Source organism: Bidens hawaiensis, unplaced genomic scaffold (assembly GCF_021521415.1).
Source record: "Bidens hawaiensis isolate Kalapana, Puna unplaced genomic scaffold, B.hawaiensis_p1.1 tig00005976_1, whole genome shotgun sequence".
In the NCBI taxonomy this organism is placed as follows: Eukaryota; Viridiplantae; Streptophyta; class Magnoliopsida; order Asterales; family Asteraceae; genus Bidens; species Bidens hawaiensis.
In genome coordinates, this window is record NW_027491395.1 from 374,177 (window position 1) to 396,823 (window position 22,647).

Consider the following 22,647-nt stretch of genomic DNA (forward strand, 5'->3'; position numbering starts at 1 on the left):
TTAGACCGTTCGTTGTGGAGTAACAAGTGGGGCGGCAAATATGCCATATAGTTTAACACTTGCTACACCTTGACGGCCAAAACAATGGGGGCGCCACCCTCTTTCCCCCTTTCTTGTTAACTTGTTAGCACCTAAAGCGCTCAAAAGATGGGTCCATCCCAACTAACTACTAATCACATTCTTTTAATATCTAGTCAAACCTAGTTAACCAACAGCACGCCTGTTAAATGATGGATTAGTTAAAGTCGACTATATACGTGACAATGTCATAAGTTTTTAACTGGACCCTAACCCACAAACCACAACTTAATAAACAAAAACGCGCATCCTTACTACATGCAATTTGTGTGTCTGATCAAAAATTGAGTAATAAACATGAAATATATGCAAAGTTCATGAGGGGTAGGTTGCTAGACCATGTGATAAGTGATAACAACTTAGCTGTCTCAATATGTGGCATTTAATTGCACATGATCATAATAAAGATACCTTTTCTGGCCAGGACAAGGTAGAAATATGCAATTATTGGCAAATATTTTCAATTTTTTGAAGCTTAAATTAAGCATGCAAAAGTGTAATCAAGCTTGTTCCAAATATTGTAGTAATCACTTTAAGCAGTACCATGCATGCAAAAAGTTAAGATGCTTAGAACCTTTGCATACAAAAATCGAGTACACACAAATACGTAAGCTATATATGTACACAAATTAAAACATCAAGCCAACGTATTTATATATGTTTTAATTTTATACAGCTTATCCACACATACATTTGTAGGTTTAATATATATGTAGGCTAATATATATAATGTGCAGGTTATATAGATACAACGTACAATAATTTTTTTTCATTCTTTTTGTAAGTACAAAACGATTACAGTAAAGTGGCAGGAAAACGGGCAACAAGCTGCGCCGCAGCCCTTTTGAATAACAAAGCCGATCCTACTAAAGACGAAGCTTTGGGACCTAGGAGCCAAAGAGGTCTCATATACGACACGCTAAACCCTACTAAAAAAAGTCACAACCTCTAGGGCCAGAAACTCTAAAAACTCTTTTTGAATTTAAAATAAAAGGTGAGAAACAATAACCATTATGTTTTTACTACTTATTCTACTTTAAACATTTTAAGAGTATAAACCCGTATAATTGTTTGAATGTCACGATAATTTATATTATGTCTAGTCTCTCAAAACAAATCCTTCATATAATAAACAAAAACAAAGTTATGCTAGCATCAAACTAGACAATCTTAGTGCTACTTGGCACTTCAAGTTTTAAAATAAACTATATTTTATCCTACGTCGCTCCATAAAAGACAATGTAGTGGATCAAATTTATCATTCGGCAGTGCATGAAATATATATGTGTACAACTACTCAGTTTTAAAAATATCTAACATTATCTCGACTAGTTTTTTCCATATCTTTTTGTTGTTCACCGACCGCTTTTTTTAATTTATTTGCCGCTTGGATGGCCAATTTGTCTAGTTTCTAAAACATTGTTTTTATCTCAAATGGGTCAAAATGTGAAATAAGTTGATGATTATTTGTAACAAAAAACAAAATGATACGCTATTTATAAATGAAATAACTAGAAAAAATTGATTGCAAGTCAACTCAACTCGCCAATTTTGGAATTTACTAATAATAATGTGCTTTAATCTAGATATAGCATACTAAAGGTGATAATATAAAACCGAGCTTAAATAATCTTTTCTCATTGATTAAACCATTTTACATATTGTGAAACTTTTAACATACTTTGGGGCCGAGTTGTTCTTCAAAATTTAATTTTTAATGTATTTTCTATAAAAAAAATTGTCTAAAGTCTCTTTTCAAAAGCATAAGCATCATATATAATTTATTTTTCTAATAACTTGATTAAACGTTACTCGAATTAACCCATTCAAAAGTAAACTGGTCGAAATTGCCACAATATAGAATGAATCAGTTTGAGTTGTCAGCTAACTATACTGATTATATTTTTATGTAGTTCTATTATTTACTAACTATATGTTTTTGAATTAGCAAGTGACTATACCGACTTTATGATTTGTACAATAAATAAAGATTGTTGTGGCACTTGACACCTAATTTAACTATCTTTGTGTCACTTGGTACTTTAAGATTCAAAAGAAAACTATATCACATTGCCTAGCAAGAAAAAATGAGTAAGCCAAATGGATATTTATATGTATTTCAAACAGTTCAATATTCAATACCCGTTGTTAAGAACACAAAAATAAATGTTAAAATAAAAACAAAGACATAAAATATATATAGAGATAGATACGGTAAAGTTAAAAATAAATCTATAAATGTTACATGTAAAAAATATTTAGAGATAGAAAATTCTAACATGTATATATAATTTTTTCATATTGTGTAATATGAATTTAATATATATATATATATATATATTATATAATACATATTTATATAAGCAGTTTCACACATTTTTTTTATTTCATATAATGTCGTCCAGTGGCGGAGTCAAGTATTTTTTCCAATGGCTTCGAAACTTTTTGGTGTTCGATTTTTTTTCCGGCATCAAGTTTTCGGGCCCGGATAGGCCGGGTCTATCATTCGGCCAAATAAATAAAACACAATATCACAACCATAACAAAAGTATATCATCAACATTAAAATAAAATACAAAGTTATATTAATTAAAAAGCTTACGTATTATAATTGTTGCATACGCGTGTTCATGTATTGAAAACGAATTATAACATCTTCGGTCGCGACTATCAGAAACAACTCATTTTCAATATAGCAAATGTTAGCATCATTTATATAACCGCTACCCATCCGATAAGTTCGAATACTATTTTAAAATGATGATAAAAGAGATCAAAAGGGGTACTATCTCACGGATTTAAAAAAGGGCCGACGAGAGGAATTTAATTGGTCGAGTTTGTGTAAGCTTACATTTTAATAAAAAATGAAGTTTGGTGTTGTTCGTTCCTTCGTTTCAAGTTTCTTGCTAGGTATAGGAGTTTGAGCACAGAGAAATTGAGAAGACTCCTCCTCAAACGATCTTCTTCTCCATGAGTGCACTAAAATTAAATAGCATGTACTCAAAATGTCACAAAAATGACGACATACTAGTTGAATAAAATGACGTCGTTGTCTTTCTTTGAAATTCAATTTTTTTTCACCGGCGAACGGTGAAATGTTTCTGGAGATTTCATGACATTGCGTTCGTTCGTCGAAAAAGAATGGACCCGCTCGTTAAATCGTACCTATAAGTTATATATAAAATCGAATTGGACCTGGTTCGGCCGAACCCGATGACTTCTATGTGGCTCCGCCACTAATGTCGTCGTTTGAAGAAATTTATTAATTCGAAACCGTGTGTAAGTAATCTAGTTACTTAATATAAAGGAGATCTCCTGAGCTTTAACGTAATAATGTTACACAAAAAATTATTTGTTTTTAAAAACATATTGAACATGTGGTAAAAATAATTCATAGGAGTGATTAATCCGGTCTTACCCATCAAAATTGACCCGGACTCAAACCCGGTTAATGTAAGGCCTATGTACCCAGTAGTACGGGACCCAACCATAATTCTAATATTCGGGGTTCATGTCCAAGGCGGGTCGCTCGGGTCCTTGAACTATTTGTTAGTATTGTACCGATGTGTGCCGTTTGAATTTTCAACAAGCCTCAATTAACATTGATATGCAGTTTCCAAACTAACATGCAATTTCGTGCACTAAGACCTTCATAATTCAAATTTAACCTATCTCTGTGGAGAGATTTAATTCATCCATGACCTACAATTTCGTGCACAATGACATGCATATTTAGTTGGAATAAATATTTAGTTCAACTATGAGTAGATAAGTTTTCTCAACATGTTCCCAAATAAACTGTGTCAAAAATCTAATTAAACAATTCGTCACTTCAGTTTGAATATGAATTGTAAATTTGCTAATTCCAACAAAACACGGTTTTCTAATTATAACATTGATCTTCTATAAAATGTGTTCTCGCGGTTCAATACATTGTGGGCCGGTCCGTCAGAGTCGAACCAGACATGTCTGAGAATAAGTCCCAAAACATGATGTGTAACATTCTAAATCTTAATAAAAAGGATGAAAGTAAATAAGGCTATTTATTGGGAAAATTTCAAAAAATGACCCAAAAGATGAGAGAGAAAAATGATAAAAAAAACCAGATTATCAAAATAACGGGAATATTCTCATAATAGTCTTTTTAGGAGAGAGAATGTCTCAAATAACCCTAAAATTAGTCAAATTCCCAAAATAGCCAAGAAATATGGTCTGGGACGACACATTGGGATTTGTTCCGACGAGATTTATTAACCACTAAAATGGTGACACTTGTATACAATATTAGGGATGAGCTCGGTACCGGACCGGTACCGAAAATACCGATCCCGAAATTTGCAAATTCTTGGTACTGGTACCGGTACCGAAATATTCGGTTCGGTACCGGTACGGTACCGGGATAATACCAGTACCGAAAGTAAAAAGTCGGGAAATACCGACACCGTCCCGTACCGTACCGATCCCGAAACTCAAATCTTTGGTACCGATTCGTACCGACGGTACCAAATTGGTACCGATTTCGGTATCGGTACTGAATTTGCTCATCCATATACAATATTATCTTGGCAGTCCAAATTTTCAAAAACATTGAGGGAAGAGTTCATGTTTGTGCCTAGATATTTTTAACAAAAGACAATCTCCCTAGACGGTCTTTTCATGTTTTCTATCTGATCCGTTCAAGTTTTAATTTCTTGAAATATGTTCCTTGAAATTCAGTCTTTCTAGACGCATTTCAAACGAACTTGTTCTAAGGAGACGAGATTTATTATTTTCTTCTTTTAAGTTGAAATCTTGTCACACCGACCGTTTTTATCCATTTTCCGTCCACACCGACAATATTTTAGTATAAACCGCCCACACCGACATTATCTATATTATTACATTATAATAGAGATAATCACCTTTTCATATTCTATTTTCTCTCTCATGAGACACCCTTTAAATAAAATGCAATCTTTAACTCTCCGGCATCTCCATAATCTTCGGCACCATTAATCCTCCGGCACATTTAAACCTCCAGCGTCCCAATTAAACCTGTGTGGAATGTGATCCTAATGATGGTGGCATGAATTGAACGGTTATTCAATCAATCAATTAAATGATGCAATCAATTGAAACCCATCAACTGAATGGTTTTATATTCTCCGTTACCACCGTTCTACTATAAGTTTGAGAGTTGCAACAATAGGTTTCATCTTCTCCCACCATCGCGTCACAAAACCATGTCAGTATTCATCTTCATCGGTGAAGAAACACTAAGTGAACCCTGGGCAGATTATAGATAATCTGGGGGTTAAGTAATGTTTCCCACGAGGATGAGGTCTAGCAGAGAAGGTTGTTCTTCAGGGGACCTGCAAAACAGACACCGTAAGCTCGTCACTTAGAAGGGGGGGGGGGGTTCCTCCTTGTGACCACCCTCCGGCGTGAGAATCAGACTAGATTGCTCTTTAAATATAAATGTATATTAAGAGATTGCTAGGTAAGATTGAGATATCAGATGATGTCCTTACCATTCCAAGGTGTTGGAGTATTTATAGCCGAAGGTAGGTTTCCTAGAAGGTACAGCCGGCTGAATAGTATTCATGTTCCACCAACAGTGGACTACGCACAGGCCATGCTGGTTGGTGGATAGGCTACGGCCAACAGTAAAGGTCGGCTGTACACTGTTCCTTTACTGCCGGCTACGCACTGTTCCACCAACTGTAGGCTGCGCACGTCCCATCGTAAGGGTTGGTGAGTAGGCAGCGGCTAATAGTGACAAACAGTACTAGAGGGTGCTCCTCCTCGTATTGTTGTCGGTGAGCTGTCACCCTGTGATTGGTTCATGGGCTGTTCTGGTCAAATTGTCTGTTCCGCCCATTCCTTAGTAGGTATAGTACGAAAGATCTTCCAGAAGCATACGGACTGGCTCATTTAGGCGGGAGTATTCCTGCCTTGCTCATTCCTTCATGTGACTACTGAAGTGGCTAATACCTTGTGCGTGTAAGCTTGCTATTAGTGCGGGTAGCCTTCCCTGATGGCTTGTATCCGCAGCTGCGGGAACAGGCGGGGTACTTCACCATTGGGAGGCTTTCCCTGCGGGTACAGCTGGCGTACTGCGCGTAAGGTTCTCTGAGCATGGTGGGTCCTGCTGGAGCAGTTGGTCGTTGCGCAGACGTCCCTGTTCAAGGTGAGTCTTGCGGGTCCAACTGGGCTCTGCTGGGACCTACCTCTTCAAGTCCCCCCAGTCCAATGTTCTTCTCATGAATTATTAATAAGTGAGGTGAACTTTTGGACTTAGCAAGTGGTTTTGAAAAGGGTTTAGATCTTAGGTTTTCCGTGGTGATTCTCCCCGCGGTTTTCCTGATGTCACGCAGAAATTCCCGACTTTTCTGCTTGATCTTAGGGTATGAAGCGGGTAGGTTTGTAACCTTCTCGCAAGTCAGGAGCGTTGAGTCCCACTTGTGTGGATTCTCCATGGGGTTTTGATAGTTTTCAACATAGTGATCAATTATGCTAAAACCACCAATTCCATCTTGGAGTTTCAAACAATACAGTTCTCGACGTTCCCGTCATGCGGGGATGTTATTTCCGTTTCCGCAAGCATGGCCCAGAAGATCCTTCTTGGTTTAAATTCCCTGCAGAGTGCTAAGTATGTGAAGGGTTTTGCCTTGACACTGTACCCGCACTCGTCTTACGGTTACTTTATTCCCAAGGTATTCCTGGTGCCAATTCCCTGCGGGTGCTAAGTATGTGAAGGGTTTTGCCTTGACACTGTACCGCACCCGTCTTATGGTTACTTGGTTACCAAGGTAAGGGGTATTTTCCCGCCTACTTTTGAATCTTTTTTTGAATTTTTTTAAATTCGAAGAGTTGGTGAATGGATAAAAACAGTCCAAACCTCTGAAACGTCGTGCGACGGTTTCTTCTGACTGTGTCAGGACGTGCAGGAAGTTATGGTGACGTGACAGTACATGGTCATTCCAGACGTTTTTTCAGGCGCGTGGGTGCAATTTTTCGGGCGCGTAGCCGCGAAATTAATGGTACGCGTCCTTTCAACAGCTGTTGCCAGCTTGCTTTTTGCCACGTGTCATAGTTTCATTGCACCTTCGATTTCTCTCTCCTCCGCATTAAATTCATCGCATTAATTGCGATTAGTATATAAAGGGGGAGAGGGTTCTTTGTAATCCACACTTTCACTCTTCTCTTCATCTTAAGAACGATTTCCGGCGAATACTCATCTTTCAGTCGAGCATTCTCTTGAAATCGTTTTCTTCTTTCTTTTTGCAAGATGTCGTCTCGTGATCTCGAATCTACAGCCGATGACAAGGGTACTGCTGGCGAGTGCCAGTGTGCTCTGCCTGACAATTGGTATCAGTTTATCGTCAGGAAGTTCATGCTCGAGTCTCTCGAGCCTGAGTTTCCTGAACCCCACCAGACGGTGTATGATGCCCCCAGAGGCAAGATCGGGGTTTATGCTGCATTCTTTGTTTATGGGAATCTTAGGTTCCCATTGACAAAGTTTGTTTACCGTGTCCTTGAGAGACACGGTGTGCACCTGACCGAGGTGCACCCGATGGCGATTGCCAAGATCCGGCACTTCGAGTGGGTGTGCCGGATTCTGGGCATTGAGCCCTATGTTGACCGCCTGATGACCTTCTACACTTGGAGGTGCATCCAGGGGTGGTACACGTTGACAACCCGGATTAAGGGTTTGAAGATTTGAGGAACCGAGCGCAGTCTTCGCTCGTGGAAGCGAGAGTTCTTCTACATCTCCGCTCGCGCCATCCCCCTTGCCATGAAATTCAAGAATGGGCAAGCACTTCCCAGCCTTCACGCCTCCAACTACGAGGAGGCGGAATGGTTTTCGAAGATATCCCGAGTCCAATCTCCGGTTTACCGGTTTGCGGAGTCCGGGATGGTGATGTTGGGGATGAGCCGGGTGTGGAAGGAGGCGGATGCGCGAAAGATTCCGATCGTCCTCGAATACGGTTCGAACTCTGTCCCTTACGGTATGCTTTGTTTCTTTTTGTTGATTCTGAATTTCTTCTAACTTTTTTCCTGTTTATTTCAGAGGGGAACGACTTGCAGTCGCTCCTGAACCCGCGGGAGGCTGACGGTCCCGCTCGGATGGGTACTCGCGCTCTAGACGAGAACGAGTTGCCCATCCTAGAACAAACTGCGGATCGGTTCGTGGAGGTCTATCCGCTAGGCCACGAGATCCTTAGCGCCAGGCGGCCAGGTAAGGCGCTATTCGACCCTCGACCCCTCAATGTTGAAACCTCTGCTGGAATTCCTTTAATCGTATGTTCTGATGAGGAATCCGCAGATGGTCCTCCGTTGGTGCGGAAGAAGAAGGCTGCCGGCGGGAAGGGGAAGGAGAAGGTGGCCTCCACTGCCGATCCGGCGCCTCGGTCTGATTCGGAGACCGAGAGCGAAGAGGTGGCGGGGAATCCCGGTGGTGATAAGACCACCGCTCCGGAGGCTGCGACTGTCACCTCCGGAGAGCCCAAGAAGACGACGGTGAGCGGCGCAAAGAGGCCGGCTCCATCGGGTTCGTCCCCGCCTCTCCGTAGCTTTAGGCTCAAGAAAACCCGTAAGTACAACTTCCTTTAGCTTTTATCTTCATAGCTTAATATATATCATTTAACACTTATCTTCTTTGTGCAGGCGTGGATGTTGACGCATTCCAGGGTGGAGCGCAGAGGAGTACCTCTCCGCCAATGACGGTAGGCTTGGTCAGCCTACCTGAGGCAACGACCCAGGCGCCTGCGCCTGCATCCGCTGGTTCAGTTGCTCACTCCTTTGAGCCGACTGTTCCAGGTGTGATGACGTCACCGCCGGCTGTGAGTGCTGTTTTTACCGCATCTTTCACCGAGCCGGCGGTTACTTTTGCTGCGGATTCCGCGGCGGCGACCGCGGCGGCTTCTACCATGCCTCCGTCATCGGCAACGACGGCCGATCCGTCAGGTATGCATGGGGCTTTGCGCCAACCTCTGCCTCCTTCCCATCTGCCTGACCTCTTGGATGGATTTCCCTTGGGTTCAGGTGATGGGTTTGGCGGCTATCGGCCTGTAATTGACCCTACAGGTGCGTAGGGTTCTTTTGGCCCATTTTATATATATTTTCTTTATCATCTTTTCCTAACTGCTTTATGTTTTTTGCAGTGTCGGATTCCAATGAAGTGTATGTTCCACGATGGAATATTCGCCGAGGAACAACCCTTCGCACCCCTGTGGAGTGCGTGGAGTGGGCTCGTCACGCTGCTCCCAGTGGTGCGTTGGGGGAAGCCATGGCTAGCTACCAGGAGGGTAGGCTAACCAATGAGCTTCGGGTTCTCCTTGCCCGGATGCAGCCGCGCGTCGAGCTGCTTTGTCGTGAAAACGACAAGTTAAAAGCAGCTCGCCTTAAAGAAGTGGCTCAGGCGCGGGCTATCCGGGAGGAGAACCAAAGGCTTTCCGCTGTGGCTGCGGAAAAGGAGAAGGCCTTCAAGGCCCTCGAGGTTGAAGTTCAGGCTCGACTCGAGGCCCGTTCCAAGGCTGCCCAAGCTGTTAATGAACAGCTTCGGCTGGCTAAGGAAACTGCAAGGAACGCAACCGAGAGGGCCACCAAGGCTGAAGCTGTTGCTGAGCCTCTACGCGTGGAGAATGAAGAGCTTAAAGCCAAATTAGAGGCTCTCCAGCAGGCTCATGATGCCTTGGCGATGGAAGACGCCAAAAAGCTCCAGGAGATCTTGGACCAGAGGGGGGTGCTTGACCATACTGAGCGGAAGCTAAAGGGCGTCGAAGAGGCTGCGGCTAAAGAAGTGTTGCTTGCCAACCTCAACAAGAGTGAAGCCGAACGCGCCCGTAACGAAGCTCAAGCTGCCCACCAAGAAGCTCTGGTTGCCAAGGAATGGCTTCTTCGAGAAGCGTTGTCTCAGGTATTGTTTTCATTTCTTTACGCTTTTCTGTGTAAATAGAAAAAGGTTTTGACACTTGTATATTTTCTTGTAGGTTGTGCATCGGGTCTTCTCAGAGACGTCTTATGATGATGCTATGAGCGCAGCCCTCAACGCTTCTCATGAGGATGGGGAAAAGTCCGGCTTCCTGCTTGGTCTAGGGTTCGTTGAGAAAGGCATCCCGCCTTCCAACTTCCCTTTGTATAATGTTGATACTGAAGCTGTTTACGACCAAGCAGTGAATCAATATGCCGCCTTCCCGCATCCGGTGGTGGAGAAGGTGAACGAAGTTGCTGCTGCTGATGATGGGCTAGCTATCCTTAAAGCTTTCCTTGAACCACCACGCTCTACTGATGGAGCGGGTCCAAGTGGAAGTGGTCCTGAAGCTTGATTCTGAAGATCCCTTTCCACCATTAGCGTAGATTTTTGCTTTTGTATAGCTCTTTGTAATATTTGAATTTTGATGAAATAAAGATTGTGTTAGTTCTTTGCCTTGTTTATTTTACGCATGTTTTGATCTAACTTAGCAATTTCTTTAGTACTTAGATAAGTTAACTTTTTAACGTGGTAAATTATAAGTTTGTTTCGCTTCCTCTTTCATGATTGTGCGGGTATGACCGTCACTTACACTTAGTAGGATGGCTTAACTTTACTTATATCTGACCTGCGTGGAAGTTTTTCTCATCTTTTCCTTTGAAATTTTCTAAGTGTTCAGAATAAGTTAATCTTTGAACGTGGTAGATGATAGGTTGAAGTTTTGCTTCCTTGTTCGTGATTGTGCGGGTTAGACCGTCACTTGCACTTACAAGGATGGCTAAACTTTACTTACATCTGACCTGCGTGTAGGTTTTCCTTATTTTTAGCGTTGTGTTTATGCGGGTTTTGCCGCCTTCCACACGTAACGACTTACTTCTTCCCCCATTTATGCGGTGAATACCGGCACCAGTGTGGGAAGTTCATAAGTATAAAGGTAAGGCTATCAACACATTGTGAAAGGAGAATCATTTCCATTAGAAGTGGCTCTAGGCCTTTTCTTTACAAATTTGGAATTGATCTACATATAACATTTGCGTAATTGAGCTCCATTCCATGTTCTTGGGATGGGAGTGCCATCGAGCCTTTCGAGCCGGTATGCGCCCTTTCCCAGGACTTCTTTGATAATGTATGGCCCTTCCCAGACCGGGACCAGCTTTCCTGGGCGTTCTTGGTTCGAAGCCTCGTTGTTACGCAGTATGTAGTCTCCTACATTGAAGTTGCAGAGTTTTACCCGCGTGTTGTAGTACTTTTGCATTTGTCGCTTGTAGTTCTCTTCACGCACTGCGGCTAAGTCTCTGCGTTCCTCGGTTAGCATAAGATCCAACCGTCTTTCCGCATCATTGTCTTCTGGCTGAATCAAGACCCTTGGTGAGGGTAAACCAATTTCGACCGGGACCATGGCTTCAGTGCCATAAGTGAGACTGAACGGGGTTTCTCCCGTACTGGCCTTCTTCAGCGTTCTGTTTGCCCAAAGGACGTGCGGAAGCTCGTCCACCCAGCCGGATCTGTGTTCCAAGAGTCTTTTCTTTATGCCTTCGACGATGCTCTTATTTGCTCTTTCCACCTCACCATTACCTTGCGGGTGTGCCACTGAGGTAAAGGTGTGGGTGATTTGAAGTTCTTTCAGCCACTGTTGTAGCTTCTTGTCAGCAAAGTTGGTGCCGTTATCGCTCACCAAATTCTGTGGAAGTCCAAAACGACAAATAATAAATTCCCAAATAAATTTTTTGATATGTTTCGCGGTTGTTTGGGCTAAGGGTTTTGCTTCTATCCACTTGGTGAAGTAGTCGATGGCTACCACTAGGAACTGAACATTTCCTGCTGCTGTAGGAAATGGGCCTGTCACATCGATGGCCCACTTCTGAAATGGCCATGAAGAGGTGACTGGGACAAGTTCATTCTTCGGGCGGTGCGTGTTGGGTGCGTAGAGCTGGCAAGACCTACATTTTCTGATGTATGCCAGCGCATCCGTATGCATCCCCGGCCAAAAGTATCCCGCGTTGTTTAGCTTAGCTACAACAGCGCGGGGACCTGCGTGTATTCCACAGATGCCTTCGTGTACTTCCCTTAGGAGGTAGTCAGCATCTTGGTTGTCCACGCATCTCAAGAGTGGGCCAAGAAAGTTACGCCTGTAAAGAATGTCATCGATGAGTTGATAATTCAGTGCTTTACAGCGTAGTTTTCTTGCCTGTGCTTTTGACTCTGGCAGTGTACCTGCCGCAAGGTATTTTATTATTGGTGTCATCCACGTTTCTGTGCCGGTTTGGATGACACAAATTTCCTTGTGCGGGACCGAAGGTGTCTCGAGGAGTTCAATGCGGATATCCTTTCCTAAGTGGGTGAAGGCTAATGATGCAAGCTTGCTTAACGCATCCGCAGATTTGTTTTCACTTCGCTTGACGTGTATGACTTTGCAGTCGTTGAAATCGCGCATAAGGGATTTTTCTTGTGCGAGGTACAGGGCCATTGTGTCGTTCACGGCCGTGTACGTCCCGTTGATTTGATTGGCTACTAACATGGAATCCACGTGAGCTTCCAAGTTTTTCACTCCCATCTTACGCGCAATTCTCAGCCCAGCCAAGAATGCCTCATACTCGGCTTCGTTATTCGTACTTGGAAAATCCAGTCGAATAGCGTAAGTGTATTCTTGGCCTGCTGGGTTGGTTAGTTTCAGCCCTGCGCCTGAACCCTCGTTACTGGCTGCTCCATCAGTGTAGAGTCACCAGACATCATTGATGTCTTGTGCTGGAGAGGGTTGAGCCTCTTCCTGGCACTCTTTTTCCCGCGATGCAGGCACTTCTGCAATAAAGTCGGCCAGAACCTGGCCTTTTATGGCTGGTCTTGGCTTATACTTTATCGCGTATTCCCCCAACTCAATTGCCCATTTGGCTAGGCGTCCCGATAACTCGGGTTTGCCTAGAACGTTTGCAAGTTTGAAGTTGGAGAGAATGGTGATTGGGTGACCCTGGAAATATCGTCTTAACCTGCGTGAAGCGTGTATAAGTGCTAAGACTAATTTTTCGAGGGTAGAGTACCGGGTTTCTACGTCTGTTAAGATACGACTGACATAATAGATTGGCATCTGGATGCCTTTTCGTTCTACTAGCAAGACTGCCCCGGTTGCTCTATCAGTTGCGGAAAGGTATAGGATTAACTCCTCTCCCGCTTTTGGTGCTGTCAGCGTTGGGAGTTCGATCAAGCGTGACCGAATCTCCTGAAAGGCTGCTTCCGCTTCTGGTGTCCAGCGGAAGTGCGTTTTCTTTAAACAGTTTCTCAATGTTGACACGAAGGGAAACGACTTATCCGCGTGGTTTGCCAAAAAGCGATTAAGTGCCACTAGTCGTCCATTCAGTGTCTGAGCCAGTTTGATGGTAGTAGGTGATTCCATTTTGATAATGGCTTCGACCTTCTCAGGGTTCGCTCTGAAGCCATCTTTAGTGACGATGACCCCCAAGAACTTCCCTTCTTCCATTCCAAAGGCACACTTGCTCGGGTTGAGTTTCATGTTTATCTTCCTGAGCGTGTTGAAAGTTTCTTCGATGTCTTTCAACATCGCTTCTGGGTCAGGGCTTTTGATGACCAAGTCATCCATGTAGACTTCCAAGTTCCTCCCAATTTGGGCATGAAACTCTTTGTCCATCAGGCGTTGGTATGTGGACCCGGCATTCTTAAGTTCGAATGGCATCATTTGATAACAAAATGTGCCATCGGGCGTCCGAAAAGCGGTTTTGTCCTGATCATCAACGGCCATGTGGATTTGATGGTACCCCTTATACGCGTCCAGGAAGCATTTAAGGCGGAACGGTGCCAACGAATCCACCTTAAGATCAATTTCAGGTAACGGATAACAATCTTTGGGGCATACTTTGTTCAAATCCTTGAAATCTATGCACATGCGCCATTGTTTGTTATTCTTCGGTACCATAACGGGATTTGCAACCCAAGTTTGATATCTACTAACGCGTACGATGCCTGCGTCAAGGAGTTCCTTGACTTGGGTTCTACACGCGTTAGTTTGTTCTGGCCCCATTACTCTGCGCTTTTGTACGATCGGCGTAACAGCCGGATCGCATTTGAGCTTATGCTCTGCCTTACTTCGGGGTACACCAGTCATGTCAGCTGGTGTCCACGCAAAGATGTCAGCGTTTTTTTGTAATAAGCGCTTGAGTAAGGTGCGTGTGGGATCAACAATTGTTGGGCCAATGGTGACGGCCTGGTCAGGGTACTTGCCGTTGAGGGCCCATCTTTCTGGTTCGGTGATGGTTGGTTTAGCCATCTTTGGTTTGGGTTTAGATGAGACAGATGCGATGCATACCTGGGGAATGCCGGTGATCATCGCTACACCCTCAGCTGTTGGCCATCCCATCATGCCGTGGACTGAGGATACCACGGCGTTGAATCTTGCCATCCCGTCTCTCCCGAAGAGAATGTCGTATGTGTGGTGTGGCTTCCTCATCACGACAAAGTCCACATCTTCTGTGCGGGAGTGTTTCCCATCCGTAAGAGTGACGGGGAAAGATAGGATACCCAGGGGTGTGTTTGTGCTGCCATCAAACCCTTCCATCGAGGCGCAGATCGTTTCCAGGCGTTCCTTGTCTTCGTCATCTAGCTTGTCGAAGAACTGTCTGTATATCACCGTTGATGAGGCGCCGTTGTCAGCAAGAGTGCGAGAAGTGATGTAGTGCCCCAGCTGGCTTTTGATGACGATAGGGCCATCTTTGCTGGGTCCTCCTGGCACTCGCGGGAAGCGCACCTCAACTTCCTTCCACGCACATGGTTCTGTCGTTCGCCTTTTTCTTCCTCTAATCTTACCATGAACCATGTTGATGCTGATGTCAACGGGCTTTCGTCCGTTGCCTCGGTACCTGTTGTCGTTCCTTCCTCCCTTCTTGATTGATGCCACCAGGTGTGCCAGTCTTCCATCCTTGACGAATGCTTCAACAATATCCTTCAAGGATGTACACTCTTCCGTACTATGACCTTTTGTCCCGTGGAAGTCACAGGATTTACTCTGATCCGCATTAGGTCGCTGCCGGATCATTGGAGCTTTTGGCCATGGTAGCTTTTCAGTGGCAAATATCTCCGTGACGCTTTTGGTGAGTGGCGTCCACCGGTGCTTTTGGCTTGAAGGGTGTGTGTGATTTCTTCCGCCAACAAGAGGGTGAGAGCTGGATGAGGTGTCAAAGTTTACCCTTGACTGCCAGATACCTAGCTTCCTTTTTTTGTTCTGCCGGGCGATCCGAACATTGTTCTCTCTTGTCCTCTGCGTGTAGAGGTGTGTACTCTGGGGAAGATCCCTTCCCAGTTGCTTCTCCGTCTCGGCAAAGCGCTTTGCCCCCGTCATGATGGCATCCCATGTTGATGGCATGCCATCCTTACCCGTCAATGTGCGGATAAGCTCTGGGTATTCGGCGCCTTGGATGAAAGCTGCGCGAACAAGATCTTCACTTATGTTGCCGAGACTCAGCTTTTTGGAGTTGAAGCGGGTGATGAAGTCTAGTAAAGATTCATCCTCCTCTCTAACGCAGTTGAGGATCGTCCACTGTTCTTCAGTATATTTCCTCTGCTGGCTGAAGTGCTGGCTGAACTTATTCTGAAAGTCCGCCCAATCGTAAATGTGGTGGACCGGTAAACGATCGAACCATGCCCTGGCCGCTCCAACCAGGGTCATCTGGAACATATAACACCACGTGGGTTCCGTCCAGTTACTGACGGTTGCCCCCGCAATGAATCTGTTCAAGTGGTCGTCTGGGTCGGATAGACCATCATAGGTGCCAATGTTGGACATTTGTTTGGCACTTTTCGGGGCGATTGCTTCCGCAATGTCCCTCGCGAACTTTGACTTTCCTGCATTTGTAGCAGTTGGTCTAAAGGTTTTGGAGAAGTCACGCGGGTTTCTATCCGCACTTGTTGGTTTAAAAGCTTCTCCGAAATTCCTTTTCGGTTGGAAGTCCGTTTCCTTACGCTTCCCTTTCGCCTTATGGCGAGGGTTTGCGTCGGTATCGGATTCTTCCTTCTCGTCGTCTGAGTACTCGCACTCACTGTTCATATTGAGATGTTGGCGAGTACTGCCGAATTCGTCAGCCTGTTGAACTGAATGCAAGCGTTCATCCAATTCAGTTTGGAACTCTCTCTGACGTGCTTCGGCCCACGCCTTCACTTGATCTAGTGTTTGGCGAGGGATCCTCGTTCGTTTTTCCAACTGGGCATCAGTGAACCCCAGTGGAATATTTACTGCACTTGCCCCGGCTTGGGTAGCTGGGGTAGTGTTCGTAAGATTTGTATAACCGCCGGTGTTCCCAGTTACTGGGGTTGTGGTCACCGGGGTTTCTTGGTCACTTACTGGCCTTGGGACCGGAGTAACGTTAACCATTTCTTCAGAAATTTCGAAAAAACTAAGAATTAGTTCTAGCTTTTATGCACGGATGGCGCCAATGAAGAAACACTAAGTGAACCCTGGGCAGATTATAGATAATCTGGGGGTTAAGTAATGTTTCCCACGAGGATGAGGTCTAGCAGAGAAGGTTGTTCTTCAGGGGACCTGCAAAACAGACACCGTAAGCTCGTCACTTAGAAGGGGGGGGGGGTTCCTCCTTGTGACCACCCTCCGGCGTGAGAATCAGACTAGATTGCTCTTTAAATAAAAATGTATATTAAGAGATTGCTAGGTAAGATTGAGATATCAGATGATGTCCTTACCATTTCAAGGTGTTGGAGTATTTATAGCCGAAGGTAGGTTTCCTAGAAGGTACAGCCGGCTGAATAGTATTCCTGTTCCACCAACAGTGGACTACGCACAGGCCATGCTGGTTGGTGGATAGGCTACGGCCAACAGTAAAGGTCGGCTGTACACTGTTCCTTTACTGCCGGCTACGCACTGTTCCACCAACTGTAGGCTGCGCACGTCCCATCGTAAGGGTTGGTGAGTAGGCAGCGGCTAATAGTGACAAACAGTACTAGAGGGTGCTCCTCCTTGTATTGTTGTCGGTGAGCTGTCACCCTGTGATTGGTTCATGGGCTGTTCTGGTCAAATTGTCTGTTCCGCCCATTCCTTAGTAGGTATAGTACGAAAGATCTTCCAGAAGCATACGGACTGGCTCATTTAGGCGGGAGTATTCCTGCCTTGCTCATTCCTTCATGTGACTACTGAAGTGGCTAATACCTTGTGCGTGTAGCCTTGCTATTAGTGCGGGTAGCCTTCCCTGATGGCTTGTATCCGCAGCTGCGGGAACAGGCGGGGTACTTCACCATTGGGAGGCTTTCCCTGCGGGTACAGCTGGCGTACTGCGCGTAAGGTTCTCTGAGCATGGTGGGTCCTGCTGGAGCAGTTGGTCGATGCGCAGACGTCCCTGTTCAAGGTGAGTCTTGCGGGTCCAACTGGGCTCTGCTGGGACCTACCTCTTCAAGAATTGTTTCACTTCATTGTGTGTATGCTCTAAATTGTTTCTATAGGTGTGATTATTCATGTATATAGCGGAATTTTCATCTAATTTTGGGTTATTATTTTACATCTTTCACCTAATTTATCTATTACATATTGAAGATCCCAATTGGGTTATGTGGACTTGGGACTTGAAACAGTTTTTGAAAGGCGCTGGGATTTTGTTATTGATATTGCTATGCTACTTAGAGATGCATGGAGTATTTTATATCAAATCACAAGGTTATCATGATCTCAAACTGATAAGCAGTTGCAATTTTTATGCACAAATTAATTAATTATGTGATTTTTTTGTGACTGTATTGCTGCTAGAGAGTTCAAAATATTAATACAATCATACTACTATGATTGGGTGTAGGGTTGTCACACTCTAATTTTTATGCACAAATTAATTAATTATGTGATTTTTTTGTGAATCTGTATTGCTGCTAGAGAGTTCAAAATATTAATACAATCATACTACTATGATTGGGTGTAGGGTTGTCACACTCTAATTTATTTATTGACAATATTTTTTTTTTATGTTTTACCGCCTTCAATGTTTTATACTCAAATTACAATTTTACTATCTAAATTTAGTGAGGTTTGCTCATTTTCTTCTGTACTTGCCATCATGAGCTTGAAACCGCAAGAACCAATAACCAATGCGTTTCTAGGAAGTTGTTATGCTCATATGTTTTCTCTTTAATCTACATTTGTTAACATGTATATTGTTTATAAAAGAAGACCTTTTATGGATATTGATGGTTGCAGATTTATGTTGAAGAAACACTTATGCAACACATGATAAGGGTTTGATTGGAAGGGTACATTATGACTTATAAGTTTCATAATAACGTGCTTATTTACGCACATCAGTTCAGAAAAAATAAATATAACCGGATCTTTGGATATTCTGAAAAAGCTAATTATTGTGATTTTGGAAGCAATGAATTTGGCACCAGATACATGCACGAAAATGATCATTCACGTATCGTGATAAAGCATCAGATTATAGCGAACGGAACCGATACAACGGATGTTTGGTTTTGATTCAGGTATATTAATTACTGATTAACCTTGAGTAATTCATGTACTATTTACTACTTTGGACTTAAAAATTACATATATATGTAGGTTCTTCATGGGCTGTGGTTTTGGAGGTTAGAAGTGGGCTTAGTTTTCCTACATATATGTATGTTGGAGAATAGATTTGCATCAGGGTTGGTTTCAAAGCTTTGGGATGTGGCATATTATTATTTCAGTCCTCTCTTAAGTACATATAGTTTGACAGTTTATTATTCGGTTAATTCTATATCGGCTTGTAAATGAACCAAACACACACAAACTAGGCATTCGTGTTTGTTCATTTAACTTAATCGAGCATGAATAAAACCAATTAAATGAGCATATTCTCTTACTCATGTTCATTTGTGAAGAAAATGATGCTTGAAACTACTAATTAAATTAATAGCTTTTTTTTAATGTTTTCTTATTAATTTGACATTTGAAATTTACAATGTAGAAGTTTATAGAGGTGAAAGTTTCTATTCTTTATTATCCTTTATTAGTCTTATTTTCTTTCAAGTGCATTTGTGCAAGTATAATTGTCGAGTCTCAAGTTTCGGTGGAGGTTCTAGATATAGGTTGGCTTGGATAGATAGTATTTTTTGGAAGCAATAGTGCAGATACTTAAATGAATCTTACATCGATACTTGGGACAACAAGTTCTGTTAACGGGCTTTTTTTATTAAAAATCATGCTTATTTTAAATTAATTAGTCGAATCTTAAAAGGGTTATGGGTTCTGAAGTGGATGCTTTTACTTATAACATCAATTTTTTAGGTATATTAATTCTTGTTGTCTTTACTTGTTTATCAAACATTTTTATAAAAGCTAAACACAATTGTTTTGGTTTTTAAATAAATAATACAATTGACTTTCAAAGTTACACACAACATACTAATCGTCCTTATATAGTTACATTAAGAGCTTCTAACATTCTATTTACTAATCTTAAACTTCATAACGATTAAATCCTAAAGTATTTATTGGTGAAAATATTAGTAATAATAAAAAGGAAAATTGGATTTAAATAATCTCACCTTTAACGTATTGGCCAATAATAATCTCACCTCCGGTATTTTCCGCTGGCAGTCCCCTTTCTAAGGTTTTTTATTTTATGATCCCCCGTTAAAAAAAATAACGGGGTTAAGTTTTTGCTGATGTGGCTAATGACTTGGCATTTTTATTTTCTTAAATGGCTTTTACCTATATTTTTATTTTCCTACGTGGCTTTCCTTTCATCATTATCCCAACAATAATAATAACAATAATAATATCTTCGTCTCTGTAAACACCGTGTCCAAATCTATTATCATCTTCTTCACCTTCATCACCTTCATCATCTCTGTATTATCCACAAACCCTAACTCTAACTCACTCCCCATGGCTCACTCTATCCTGACCTACCACTGCTTCCCAATCGGACTCCTCCCAACGGACGTCCTCCCCTACGACCTCAAACCCTAACCCTAATATCTTCATCGCCGTCCACCTCGGCCGCCCATGCCGCCTCATCCTCCCACCGGACAACTACCTCGCCACCAACTTGAATCGCTGAGTTGAATGTAATTAGGGTTAGGGATTTCTTCCAGTGGTGGGGGATAACTGGGATTAATATTAGTAGTGAGGATTTGGTGTTTGAAGCTGAATGGGTTGCATCTGGAGGTGGGGGTCGGGTCCGATGGTCAGCAGGTCGTTCATGGTGGCTTTCTTGAATCTGGGTTTGATTGATGAAGGATTCAATCGATAATTGTGGTCTGAGTTTGTCGTGGGTGAGGGATTCAATCGATAATTAGGGCTCATCCAATTAATTTTTGGGGGTTAAAAGGGTGGGTATTCAACGTAATTAATGGACAATGCCAAGTCACTCGCCATGTAGGATTATGACACTGCCAACTCACCAGCCACATCGGCTAAAACTTAACCCCGTTAATTATTTTTAACGGGGGATCATAAAACAAAAAACCTTGAAAATGTGGGACTGCCAGCAGGAAATACCGGAGGCGGGATTATTATTGGCCAATCTATTAAAGGTGGGATTATTTAAATCTAATTTTCCTAATAAAAATGATATGTTTGTTGTACATTTCATGGTCAGATTTTATTAGAGATCTTGTTAGGCAATTCATTCAAGCATCTGAATATGGTATGTAAATTATAGTTGAAACTCATGATATATATTTAGAAAATATAATTTGTTTTTGCAGAATTTGGACATTTTAGTTATTTGATTTAGGATACTATGAATGCTTTATGCATATTGGAATCTTTTGTTTACTGATCTACAGTAGTAACAGATAATTATTATTTGTAGAAATCAAAATAAAAAAAATAGAGGTATGTAGTTTTACTATTATAATATTCATTTTGTTTAGTCTCCAGAATTGCTTAAATGGCTTGATCTGCTATTTGCACGAGGTTCTCAACTTCATTTTGGAATGATATGAGCCAACTTTTCTTCTAATTATTTGCTAAATGCTTATACTTGATGGTCAACTTAACCCTTTTTTGGCTTTATAATTTTTTCGTTTCTTAAAGCTTAATTAGAAAATTTTTTAGACAGAATTACAAATTTTGTCATTTAAAAAAAGCCAAATTACGGTTCGTGTCATTTTCTAAGTTTCCTTGCAGGCGGTGTACTTTAAACTTTTTTTCTCTACACGTTATGTCCTTTACGCTAACTGGGTTAGAAAAACTCAGTTAAATGCCCTCACGTGAGGCCATTTTTGTCTTTTCGTCTACCCTGCAACTTCTTCTTCCTCTTTCCTATGTTTCTTTAATCTCCCTTTCCTATTGTTGCATCATCCTTCCCCCACTCAACCCACCATTATCCGACCACCATTTTTCCCGGTGACCACCACCAATATTCAGCCATCATCTCCTCCAGCCACCATCTGCAACTTCCTGTCTCTCGCCCTCCCTTCTTCACTCAATTCGACCATTACAGCATTAGCTAAAAATCGTCGGCCACCACCTCCGACACAACAAAACCACCTGAAACCTGTACTTACCCACACTATATCTCCTAATTCATTCGATTTTAAATCTGAGCAAATTAATTTTTAGATCTAATTTTTGTTTTCGCCCCCACTATTTATCTTTCGGCGTGTTTCAAGCAAACATCAATTGAACGATTATATTTCAGATCTGGTGAGAGAGAGAAAGGAGACTGGACGGATGATCTTTCCCAGCCGGATTTGGAAAAAGGAAACAAGTAGAGAGAGAGAGAGAGAGACATGAACTTGCAGATGGTGGCGGGGGATAGTTGTGGTTGCCGGAAACGATGAATGTGGTGGCAATGAAAGATGACCGACAACGGAGATGATGGTGGCGGTGGCTCAATCCAATGGCGTTATATCAATTCCAGGAGCCGAAAAGCGAGTAGTGATATACACAACCAGCCTCCGGATCGTCCGGTCAACCTTCGAAGCCTGCCGTACAGTCAAATCAATCCTACGCGGCTTCCGTATCTCAATCGACGAACGAGACCTGTCAATGGACTCGAGGTTCCTACACGAGTTACAAAACCTCATGTCAGAGTCCGGTGACGTGGACGTTGACCAGTCAAAATTGGAGTTACCTAGGGTTTTTATCGGTGGTGAGTATATAGGCGGAGCTGAGGAGGTGAGGCAGTTGCATGAGACAGGTGAGTTGAAGAAGTTTGTTGAGCGGTTGCCGGCGGTGGCTGCCGGAGTTTGTGAGGTTTGTGGTGACTTTAGGTTTATTATGTGTGATGAGTGCAGGGTGAGTCGTAAGTGTTACAGTGAGAAAGGTGGGTTTAGGAGTTGTACGTTGTGCAATGAGAATGGTTTGGTTAGGTGTCCCTTGTGTTAGTGTCGTTGGATTGGTGGGGTTATTGGGACGGGAAATAACGCCGGAGATTCTTCTAGCGATGGGTCGGGTTCGGGTGATAGGGATCGTTTGCGGTGGCCGGAGTTTATGGTGGCCGGAGTTTATGGTGATGGTGGTGGCTTAGAGAGAAAGAAGAGAGAAAGAAGAGAGAAATGAGGGGATTATATATATATATATATATATATATATATATATATATTTTTTTTTTTAATTTAAAGATAAACTAAAATTACAATTATGCCCACCACATGTCTGGCACATGTCATACTTAACTGAG

The 22,647-nt window shown here is 42.7% G+C and overlaps 1 pseudogene; it reads left to right on the top strand.

Annotated features, from left to right (window-relative positions):
- The first annotated feature begins 21,839 nt into the window (after positions 1-21,839).
- Positions 21,840-22,370, top strand: LOC143631237 (uncharacterized protein At5g39865 pseudogene; annotated as a pseudogene).
- The last annotated feature ends 277 nt before the right edge of the window (positions 22,371-22,647 follow it).